The following is a 13,231-nucleotide window of genomic DNA, read 5'->3' as shown; positions in this document are numbered from 1 at the left end:
AAAATCAGTCTAAACACTAAGGTGTTTTGTCTTTGAAACGTGCCTTTTAAATCTTGACCCAATAATGACAACACATCTTCCACTCCAAAATGTTTTTAAGGTTAGACTAGCAAGTTACAGCACTCGGGTCAAGACTTAGAATGGCTGATTTCCTAAACCACACTTATTGGTAAAAATTGTCACACAAAAACATTTAGGGCAGTAAATGGATAGCACACAAATTTAGGACACAGGAGCCAAAGCTTATTGGGTGCACTGGAAGGGGCATGACCTTTATAGTGTGCTTGCACATTGTTATGTAGGCCATGTCAGGTGTTTAGGGTGAACATATTTACAAACATATAGGGCCTGATTCATGAAGGATCCTTAACTTGAGAAACTTCTTATTTCAGTCTCCTTGACAAAACCATGTTACAATGCAAGGGGTGCAAATTAGTAATCTGTTTTGAGCATAAATTAAATACTGAATGTTTTTTCATGTAGCACACAAATATCAACTTTAAACTTCCGTGTACAAATAATCTATCAAGTATCTGTGTGCTAAATGAAAAAACAGTCAGTATTTAACTTATGTGCAAAACAGAACACTAATTTGCACCCCTTGCATTGTAACATGGTTTTGTCCAGGAGACTGAAATAAGAAGTTTCTCAAGTTAAGGATCCTTCATGAATCAGGGCCATAGAGCAAATATATATATATATATGTTGACTTTTTTTTTGCGATTAGTAGAGAACTCACTTATTCTGATCTCCCTACGGAGCTCCTCCAGAAGCTGGGGCTGGCGGCGCCGGAGATCGCTCCACCGCCTTTGGAGCTGAACGGTGCTCCGCCGAATGTTGTATCGGAGGCGGGGGCGTCTGCGGACCCTTTGATAGGCCCGCACCTTTACCTCGTTGAACACATACCGTCCAGAGGGTACATTGTCCATACCCTCTGCAAGGACTCTCAGCTCACGCCTGCTGAAAATTGCAGCCCTCATTTTGGTATAATGTCTATAACACAAAATGGGGGCCTCTGCGTTCCGATTGGTTCGCTGAGCACGTATGGGCGTGCTCACGTCACACGCGGAGCTTTCACACACCTGTGTTGTGACTCTGATTGTCTCTCCCACCAAGAAAATGGCGGGCGCCTGCACTGAGACGAGTACAGTGTGCTCCGCAATTAGGAAGAAGAGTGTACACCTGGTTTATTAATTCAACACTCCATTTAAACCCACCTGTGCTTTGGTCTAGTGCCTGTTCATTCGCTTTTTAGCCTGGATAGAGCACAATCAAGATTTCATTACATTTGGATGATTGGTCTAAGAAGCCAACAACAAACAGTAAGTACCAAACTAAATCAGAGATTGTAAGATTTTAGTATTTTTTGTGTTCTCCTAATGTAGTAAACTGTTTGCTCTGCAATGTGTGTGGCCGGAATGTAAAAAAAACTGGTAAGCAAAGGGCCCCTGGCCTCACATTTAACATGTAAAGTTTTCAATAGTAGCCTACAGTATGCTAAGTTCTTTTGAAACTTATCCTTGTTCAACGGCATAATAACTAGCTCATTGCATTGATGGACACATGGGTCCAAATGTATACACTTATTTTGCCCACATACCTCCACAATTGCATTTGGAGTACACACTTAAGTGTGTTGCTGGCTGATTTGTAACCAAATATTAATAATAATTACACAATATAGGGTTTGCAACTGAGTGATATCCTTCATTTTGGTGTGTTGCTAACCTGTAAACCAATTTTATGGTTTGAAAAGTGAAGAGTAGTAGTAGTAGTAGGAGAATGTTGCTATAGTATTTGACTAATATGTCAGTCAAAATGCAGTGGTCAAACTAAATGGCCGTTAAATAGACAAACCACAATGTTTATTATAATAAGGGGCATGTGTTTTAGACCTAGTTAGAAGTTTGTGAAATTGTACCTTATGTAGGGGGTGAATGTGCTTAGATTCTGTATCACCACCTGACTGTGTGCATTGCCTATAAAGACACAACTTATCTTTGAAATAGGAATATGTCTGATGCTGGCCCAAGTAATGTGGAGACACCAGGGCTGCCAACTAGGCGTAAAAACAATTTCATAGAGGAGGAGCTGGTAGAAGAGGTTCTGGCGAGGTTCCACAGTGGGAACCGGCAAATAACCGGACGCGAGCGCCAAACGCATTGGCAGGAAATCACAAGGCTCATAAATGAAATATCTCCGTATGAGCGTACAAAGGTTGAAGTACAGAAAAGGTACGAATTATATTGAAAAATAATAGCCCTATTTAACTTTACTGACTGTGTCTATTTGTCAAATAATATATATAGATATCGCTAGAGATAAATATGGATATTGTGACATAGTAGCATTAGTCACCTGTGAGGTGAAACCACCTTGTGACTCCAATGCATTTGTTGATCAGGCCCTTTGTTTTCAGAAACTAACACCATGGCCCTTGGTCACATTGACATAATATGTTTACCACATTATACGCGCTTCAAAAGAGCAAAATCTGTATTACTGTATGTGAAGGATAAATTGGTGTAATTAGCAAACGTGCAATGTATTTTATTGAAAAATTAGTCATTTTGAGTTGAAGGTACTATGTGAGGCAATAATGTTTGTCTATTCCACAGATGGGCAGACTATAAAGGACGCCTGAAAGCGAAGCTTGTTGAGATTCACAGGCATGCTCAAGGCACTGGTGGGGGGCCTCGACTACGTACTATTTTAACACCCCTCGAGGGCTGCAATAGCCCTGGTGGAGATAGTTGGGGTGGGCGACATAGACACTGGCTCTAGCCCATCCCGAACAGGAGAGGCCGCTCCACTAGGTACATGATGAGTTTGCTTACTTAATGTCTGTAAAGCTTTGTATCTGTCTGAGTAAAAGTGTCAACTCTCAGGATGTGTGTGTGAAGGTAAACTTCAATTGCACAATGTGTTTGCCTATCACATAGTAGGAAATTAAATTTACACACTGAAGACAAATGGTCTCAATATGTAGGGCTCATCCTAAAATGTCAGACCATAAGTGGCAATGTTTGTATTTGGGGAGCGGAAAGGGCTGCTAGCACATTCAAGGGAAGCTGACACTTTACCAATGCTACATCACGCGTTGTAAGATGTTTTTACCAATATAATATCGCACCTTACTCATTGATTCTAATTACTTTATTTTACTTATTATCTCTCTACAGCATGTGAGCAGCAGGCGCCTGCTTCACCAGTGGATGATGAAGTTGCCCGTGATGTGGAGGAGCCTCAGCTGCCTCCAGCTGAATATGTAAGGCAGCGGACACTCGCACACGCAGCCCAAAATCTTAAAGACGTCACTCTTGCACAGAATGTTCATCTGTCACAAATATCAAGCACTGTCCAACACACGGATCAGCAAATCACCAGTCTCACTAACACACTCTCCGATTTCATGAGCACACACACCTCTTTACTGACGACACTCGCCACCAAAATGGATAATTTAAATACTTCAGTGACAAATATTGCAACACTCCTGGGTGATATCTTGCATGCCCACTCCCAACGCACCTCCGGCACAATCCCTTCACCCAGCTCAGATTATTTGTTCGGCAGCCCCCATACCCAGTTGTCTGTCGCCTCCGCCCTCCCTGACCCCGAACTATGTCGTCTTATGTGTTTAGCCTTTGCTCGTGGTTATGGGCAATCCCCTGTTGTGCCCACTTCCCCCTCGCCTGTCGTAGCCCCATCCCCATCCCCTGCACCTTCACCTCGTCGGACACAACCCGCTTGCCTTGCCCCATTGCCTGGTTCCTCTGACTCCTCTACATCACGGGTGACAAGAAGTCGGAGTAGGGGAGCCTCCCTTCCAACCCCCTTTAAAAAGACACGGAAAAAATAATTTGTATTGTTTTAACCTAATAAATATAGTTTAATATATGACGAAAATATGTATATATTTTTTTTTTGTAATAAAAAAAATTCCTACTACTGAAATGTGTATTTATTTTGTACGGCAGATTCCATAATGTTTTTTTTAATAACAATACTTGTTATCAAGTCTAACCAAAGTATAATCTCCAAACAAACTGGCTGATTCATTAACGTATTCAAACAAATATGTATCTAATATCAGTGTGCTGACCAAAACCATGGCATGGCCCTGATTGAGTAATGAACCTAGATGTCAAGGATACATATTTCTGAATGCTGCTCAAAAGCCTTTTAAAATGCAAGTGGTGCAAATTAGCAATAGGTTTAGAGCACGAAAAAAAAAAAATGTCTGTATCCTAATGTACCGCACAAATACTTGATAGCTTATTTGTACACTGAAATTTTCATGTCAGGTAGGACCTCTCCTACCCCAAAATTACATCTCCAATGACATTTTTGGTTTACATCCCCCTCCAAACTCACATGCTTTGCCCTTGCTTAGTTACTTTGCATTACCTTTCCAGAATGATTCTGGCCCATGGTTTGCTGAAGAAGACTTAAACAAGAAGTGTATCAAGGAAAGCTTCTTAATGCTTTTGCCACAGTGTTTCTTTATTTGCCTGACTAAATAATTGCAAACACAACGTGCAACTACAGTGCCCCTTTAGAGGTAGGGCAAATCATTCTGTCAAGAAAGTAATGCATTTGCAAACTGTAACCTGACACAAAGGAGCCACAAAAGACAGGTGTTAAGGTAACCAAAATAAATTTAATTTTTTTTTTCCCATGATGGCACAGGACAAATATTGTTAACTACTATTTTGTACAGGTAATAATCTGTGCTAATTCTAAAAATCTAATAAGGGATTTGTATTTAAGAATAGTGCTAATGCAAAGTGTGTGGTACACTGGACGTCATTTAGCATAACAGTTGTTTACATGTAACCTCATGACCTTATTGCACTAAGCACATATAGGTTGGGTCTCACATTTGGATCTTAGGTGCACTTACCCCATCAGCCGCTGTCATATCACAGCTACCTGGGTGCCTTCTGGTCGTCAGCAACATTCCCATCCTCCACAGCTCCGTTTGTAATCAAACACACACTGTTTGTTCTGCTGCATGTGCACAGGCATCTTGGATGCAGTCAGGTGATCATTCCAGATCAACCAGATTCAGCACCTGTGATCCCATTAAGTGCTCAGCCAATAGTTGCTTGGGACAAACTATTTAAAGCTGCTGCTGTGATCTGTTCATTGCCTGAACAACACACTTCTCTCCAGTGGATAGTTATTGGCCCCAGTGTTTCTGGCTGCATTACAAAATCAGTGTTTGTGTCCACATTCTCAGACTGCTCATTCCCCTGCTAGATTGGACAATCAGCAAGAACATGAGCAGGAAGATCATCCAGGCTGCTCTGTTCAGATTCAGACCTACTGCAGGTAATCCCAAGGGTCCCTGATTCGGATCAAGAAATACAGACTAACGTGACAGTTTGACACACTATAAGGGTGTATGTAGTGCTGTGTGTCTGACTAATCATGTAAGACGCAAATGAAAAAGCTTGGAGTATAGATATGGTTTGGTCAGGCAAAGAAGCACACTCTGTAATACAAGTAAGTAGACTCCAAGAGGTAGTTTATCCACCAAACTCCTCTATCCTGTAAAGACTTTTCCAAACTCTATGATCTGATCCCCCCAATCCATGATAGTTTAAACCAATCTGGAACCTTGAATACATTATTATAACAAACAGACCCTAGAGTTTCTTACGTAATGTACACTGATACATTCATTGTTAAAGTGGGCACGTCACTTGGATTTGGCTCCCTTCCAGTTTTGGAAAACATTTATGCAAGGCCAAGCTATTTTATATAATGGGCAACATATCATTTGAAGCTTGGTATGTTGTGATTTCTTGCCAATACAGACACAGGTACCCATTGCACACGTTCACCCTCTATAAGCCAAAAAAACTGGATGCCTCACCTAACAATGTAAACATCAACAATAACTACCAGACATTAATCCCTCAAAATACTGTGTGCTCGGCCCAACACTCTTGCATTAGATCAGGGGTGGGCAAACCTGTCCTCAAGGGCCATATCCAGTTCATGTTTTGAGGATTTCTGTCTGTAGAAACAGGTGGGATAATTACTGACCCAGTCAAATAGAGTAACTCAGCTGTACATGATTAAAGAAATCCTAAAAACATGAACTGGATATGGGCCTTGAGGACAGGTTTGCCCACCCCTGGATTAGATGGTGGTAAAGGAATTTGAACATGGAGCCATAATGCTAAAGGGAGGATATTTGTACATTAAGGCTTTGTACTTCCCTTGCCCAAGGCATGGACAAATGCTGCAAATTATTGTTAACATTGACTAGCATGTTTAAACAGACATAGGTGGTATTACGACACACACTTTGAAGAGAAACAAAGGTGGAATGTGAATTTGTCACTACTTTCCACTTTCAGAGGGCAATCTACATGAAAATGGTATTGAGAATAAATTTCACATTTCTACACCACAATAACATTGGAGACCTACATTATCAGGTTCAGCAAACATGTCAAGTGACTGCTGCCTAACAATGTGTAATCAGACTAATGTAACTAGTTCTCATGTGGAGTATCTATGTTGGCTGTAAGTTTACATATGGCTGCCTTGACCAATTAGCAAACTAGGGGCCTGATTCATTAAGGATCTTATCTGTCATTTTTTGCTTATCTTCAGCTAATCCACTCTGTTCATGCTCAGAAAAGGGAGATAAGAAGCAAAATCCACTGCATAAGTGAAGAATTTCTTACGTTAGGATGAAAATCCATCTTTGCTTCACTCTTATCTCCCTGTTTCTTCGTAACAATAAGCATCTTACCTTTTGCACAAGATAAGATTACTAATGAATCAGGCCCTAGGTGATGGTATTATGGCCTTGTAGCAAGACTCCACTAGCTTAGTGCCCTAATGCATTCCCCATAATTGTTAGTGTGGGGTTTGTGTCTGGCATGTGGGTGTTGGACCACTTTGAAACAAAGTGCCACTAGCACAAGCAAAAAATATTGTTATCCCATTTGGCCAAGGGCCAAAAGTTGGTAGTGTGTGACCTGACACTGCTAACATTTTTGCTTTCTTTATATACATTTACCTGTAATGTGATGCCTATATTCCTACGCACATTACATGTTCGCTCTAAAAGCTGAAAGTGTCCAAACAATTTACTACTAAGCACCAAACACACATACAAACCTCCACACTATAGACATTTTCTAAAACTATACATTTACCCCATTGAGCGTGTTTGTAGGCTATGGTGTATCTGTGGCAAAGGAGAAAATAACCACACCTAGACTTCATATATTCATTTAAAATAAAACCTGTTCCACAATAGTTTTGAAAGCACTACACATGGATTTATGGGTATTAAAATATTAATCAGTGCACTGTAGTAATGGTACAAAATGGCATGACAACTGATTGCTGACACATTTGCAGCATAGGCTAGATTTATTACATATATGAATTCAAACGTGCTGACAAAAACAAAGCAAACAAGGTAATGGTCTGTGTGTGTAAAAGTTCCTTGGATTAAGAGATGACAATCTGGCCAGACTGAAGAGAGCCATAAGCAGGCTTGGAGCTCTGGAGAAATTCAACAACATGTAGTGAGACACGAATTGCACAAATCCAAAATCCACGCCAACACACCCTGTTGAACGAAAGGCAACAAATTAATATGGCAATATTAGCTCAGACAACTTGCATTTTGATATCAAGAGATTGAGCAATGTATTGGCATGTGTAAAAAAGCCGGTATTATAGTGTATAATAATGGCTTGTGTGTTTGGACTATACCTAGGATTCTGAATGCACTATTTGACTTAATTTGAAACACCAAACCCATGTTACATAGCTAGCATCTGCCCATATGTTTTGTTTGTGCAACCACACATTGCAGGCTTAGTAACGATGACATTATTGTATGGAGCACACTCACTGGCCAATCACATTTTAGTGCAGATAGCACTATACTACTTACATTTGACAACACCCTTCACTATGGCAACATCCACCAACTCCAAAAGGAAGTGCAATGGCAGAAAAGCCAGCACTGCAGGCCAAGTGTAATCTAAAGGCTGTAGATATAGGAAAAACAAATAAAGTGTCAATAATGTGCACTTCTCAACACTATATGTGCTAATCAATAAACTGTAGAAAAACCAAACAATTATGTTGCCACATTAGGCTGTAGATTTAAACTACCCCATTAACGTGCATTTAGCTAAAGACATTAAGGCTAAAATTAGAGGCATGAAGCTATACTTTCTACACACATTGTAAATGTAAAATACAGGTAAGCCATGGTTTTTCCACTATTACACATATAAACCATTTCACTAACACCAGACCATGTCTATTCATATTCCCATTTTGAATTACCATACCTTAGATAATCAACCCTTGACTAAGCTTGCACATTATTTGACCACTGATCTTTTAAATGTGAAGATATTTATGTTTTGTTCCAAAAATAACCAAAAAATACATTGACCCATTACATTGTAACATGCTTTGTCCACTAGAACATTTACTTATTTTTTATCCTTTGCTCTCCTTAATGACTCAAGCACAGAGTGTTAATGTGTTTTTAAGGTAGGGTCTGAAAAACCACACTTCAAATAAAGGTATTAGAAAAAGAAAAAAAAACAAAAAACAGTATGGACATTCTTAATGCAAAGTGTTTTAACAAGGGGTATGTAATAAAATAATATCTGGTTTCTACTTACCACACACACAGACAAATGTGGAATGTCAATAAGCAATCACTAGACACCCAAAAAACACAATCCAGGACCAAGATCTGTGGAGGGGAGTGTAAACAGGTACAAAATAAATCAATATAGATGGATAATCTTTATGTGTGTCACTACAGTCGAGAGGTATCTATGCAGAGACACATCCCAAGTCTACACAGTTGCCTCAATATTCAAACTCTGCAGCTAATTAAAGACTTTTCCACTAACCTTCAACATAAAAATCTTAACCATTAGGACCTTTCAGCATAATTTTCTATCTGTATCTCACCAATATCTTTTCCTACAAATAAACATGAGTGTTGAGCAAGGTACAGCAATAAACTGCAGAGATTATGAAACATTTCACCATTAAGGGCTACTTACCCAGAATTGTGAATCTCCCAACACAGAAGGCCAAGCAAGGTCTTTTTAAGTAGCACTGTAATTAGTGAATTAAATGCAGGTGAGTAGGCCGGAGAGTATGCCGGACACGTCATTAGGAGCACGCAGGTGCGTTCTAATTAGCCAAGTGTGGTTTTGTGTAAAAGTGACCTGACATGTGAGCAACGTTTATTTTCTGTAGGTAAGTAGAGATTATAATGATTATTACAGATGTCATTAATGAGCTAAGCTGTTAGTGTTGTGGCAATAGTATGACGTATGATTCATTTGCATGTGCTACATTTAGATGTGCCACGATAGTGTAGTGGTTATGTATTTCACCCCCCAATACTAAGTGCAGAAGTTCGAGGCCCCAGGTCAACCCTAAGCACCAAGTGAGTTAATAAAACACATTATTAAGCATACTCCTAAAAGTAAAAAACTATATGCAACTGCTTGTATTTAGCATAAGATTCGCAAACGCGCTTAATTCGCGTTTGTTTGGTGACATTTTTGCAGCTCCTGCTGCTTTAGTAAAACAGTGTTTTTATTAATGTGTGTGTGTTTATCTAGGGTTAATATTTTAATACCACGTTATCCATCATGCTGTTCATATTAATTGCAACATGGCCAATTTATCAGGTCTAAGACAGTCATTCAGCTGTGCTAACTAGTTAATGTGCAGTTTGGTGTTGGTGTTTCAATGTGAAGTATAACTCAGTGAATAAAGAAATGAGCTTGCAACAATAAGGTAATGAGTTTGAACCCTGAATGATGTGTGTATGTGGCTAACCTTGGTATATTTACAAGTTTGAGGGTATTTATTCCACTCTGTGACTTAGTATATGTTTTGGTGTGTAAGGTGGCTATATGTAATGTTCAACAGTGTTATCAGCTACAACACAGCAAAGCAGTTGTTGGCAAAGACTTTGGATTTCAAAGACATAGGAATTCTGTACTGGCAACAGTGGAAAAAGCTAAGTGCTCCACCAAATCAAATTGTAGAAATGGGAGCAATAAATGTTCTATTTTTGATTTGTATTTATCAACATGGTTATATTTCGATATGCATAAATTGTGACTCTGCATGCACCAAATCTTTCTGGGTATAATCAGAGGGAACGCCTACTATTCTCAAGTGAAAAAGCATAACGCCTACTTTACTCAAGTACTATCTCATCTCCACCCAGTCCGCGCCTACTCTCCGCCCATTCCCACCCATATGTTCTCAAGTGGTCAGCAGTCATCTCAAATCTATTTGCGTTGCAGTTTGAGATTGAGTCGCCTTTTGAGAGCTGTATCTGCCGTGCTTGAGTAGCGTATGTAGTGTTTTGCGCTGCTTAAGCGTCGTTCCGCGCATGCGCAGAGCCATTTAGCAGATGCGTATGCGTTTGCGAACTTTGATGAATCGGGCCCCAGGTTCTGTTTTAATAATTTGCTGCAACTAAGAACTGTGCTGGAGTGTTAAGCTTGTATACGTAAATAATGTGCACCTTGTTTATTTTCATTAAGATAGATGTCTCGTTCCTATTATCACAATAAATTGCACTTCTACATCGCTACCCTTACTGTATCTGCTATAAACTTTGTTGTTACTAAACATTGACAGGGGCTCATGTTTACAAAACAAAAAGAAAGTTGTCAGCGCTTATCCTTTAAACTGCATATCTGTGTGTGTCTAGCAAAATGAAAACATGAGGGATTAGTTCATATTTTGATCAAAAGACTTAAGCCTGCATCCCAACGTCAAGGGTACCTCATTATATGCAGGTCCTACACTGACCTATATGCTTTAAACACTATTAAAATGCAGTTAAAATCATATGCACTCACCTCGCAGGTATAGGGGTTTACATCTAGCAAAGGCGGGCTTGTGAGCCACACCCAAATGTGCCTTAAATAGGCTTTATGGACAGACGCTATGACAAAAAGACAATATTTTAAAACAAAACCAGAGAAAAATAACCCCACGCTCGGTATATCCCACATTATATATGGTACCAGCTGCGTGGCAATAGAAATGCCCATATATGTATACAAAACAAAAAGACAGTTGTCAGCGCTTAGCCTTTAAATTGCATATCTGTGTGTGTCTAATAAAATGAAAACATGAGGTATTAGTTCATATTTTGATCAAAAGACTTAAGCCTGCATCCCAACGTCAAGGGTACCTCATTATATGCAGGTCCTACACTGACCTATGGCTTGTGAGTCAGCCTTTGCTAGATGTAAACCCCTATACCTGGGAGGTGAGTGCATCTGATTTTAACTGCATTTTAATGGTGTTTAAAGCATATAGGTCAGTGTAGGACCTGCATATAATGAGGTACCCTTGACGTTGGGATGCAGGCTTAAGTCTTTTGATCAAAATATGAACTAATACCTCTTGTTTTCATTTTACTAGACACACACAGATATGCAGTTTAAAGGCTAAGCGCTGACAACTGTCTTTTTGTTTTGTATACATATATGGGCATTTATATTGCCACGCAGCTGGAACCACATACAATATGGGATATACCGAGTGCGGGCTTATTGCCAAGCAGCTGGTACCATATATAATGTGGGATATACCGAGTGCGGGCTTATTTTTTTTTAGGGGCTCATGTTTGCCAATTCACCCACAAGGACCTGAGATAACAGAGACTGAGCACCTACCACACCCATCAGACAAGCAAAGAACTACACCTGTGCTAATCTAATTGATGTGAAGGATCTTTTCTTAAATCATCATACAATTAATAAACAATACATACAATAGTAAATAAAGTGGAAATTTTGGGAGTAGATAATTTTGTACTGGGTGGATGCGGTCAAGTTGGGAGGGTCTGGTAACTAAACAAGTCACACTTAGGTTAATTCCACTTGAGCCATTAAAACACCAGCGTTTAACTATTATTGCAGAACATATAGACACTAGTGCTGAGTCTCCATTAATTACTCTGTATCGATGCTTTGTCAATTAATCATAGCAGTTCAACATATGGTGTTATAACTGCTTGTGTGATATTAGCCTTGATCTGTTTTACATGGACCTAGGTGCACTCCAATCCCCATCATAATAATTTCACTCAAACTCATCCCTGCCCCACCAAAACATTTAGAATTGACTTATGTGTGTATCACATTTCACTAGTGGTTCTATTTGTAGTAATCCCATAAATGTTACTCCCAAGTAGATTTGATGTTCAAGAGGTCCCTTGGTTGTTTGTATCCACTATATGAGCAAGTTACGGAAGGAACAACACCCCAAACTTGAATCAAATTTTACTCTGTAAAAGACATTTTTACAAATAATAAAATTACTGGGCAAGCTATACACTTCTGTCTGCACCATTGCTCCCACTTGTCTGCCCAGCTCATATAAAAGAAGCCATACAACACCTTCTAACTGGATTTGTCAACTACCCTGCTAATACATATTGCATGAGCATATGTCGGCCTACCTTGAAACAAACATGGTGGAAAGGGTTACCATGTGACTGAACAAAACGAAGTTCAGCATAATGCCACTTCATTAATTTAAAATTTAATTCTGTTCTCCAAAAATACTGTTTGGTTTAACCTTATTTACACCTTAAATTAATCACGAGAGTGGGGTGACATTGGGACAATATTTGCTATGTGTCAGTTTGTGTGCTTGAATACTTTAGTTCTAGAAATGTACGTAAAAGTGTGGTTTCCTGCATAATGTACAAAAAGCATCCAATTAAAAGCAAACATAGTGGACTGGTATCCAAAATTGAGTAGTTTAGCAAGGACAAAAATGTTCTACAGCCCCCTACTATACATCCCCATAAATGCTCAAATATTTAAAATTCTTAAAATGTTTAATATAAATGGTTGTGATATCATTCCACAAATTGTAATGTATATTAAAGTAGTTCGTAATAGACAATTTATATGATGATAGTGCCTATGGGCATTGAAAAGTCAATGTATAATAATGAGAAGCGCAACATATGAAGGGATGCATTGTATGTTCTTGATTAATGCACAAGCTAACATCTAACTGGATACCGTCATTTTGTCAGACTAAGACTTATTTGGAGCATTCTAAAAGTACACAACAAGGAAGTGAGCAAATCCAACAGTAAAAGAAACTCCTACAAACCAAAAGAAATGCAGTTCTATAAAAAATTAAGTTCACACAGCCA

Source organism: Mixophyes fleayi, chromosome 11 (genome assembly GCF_038048845.1).
Source record: "Mixophyes fleayi isolate aMixFle1 chromosome 11, aMixFle1.hap1, whole genome shotgun sequence".
Taxonomy (NCBI): domain Eukaryota; kingdom Metazoa; phylum Chordata; class Amphibia; order Anura; family Limnodynastidae; genus Mixophyes; species Mixophyes fleayi.
The sequence above is the reverse complement of the archived record's forward strand: the minus strand, read 5'-3'. Positions refer to the sequence as shown.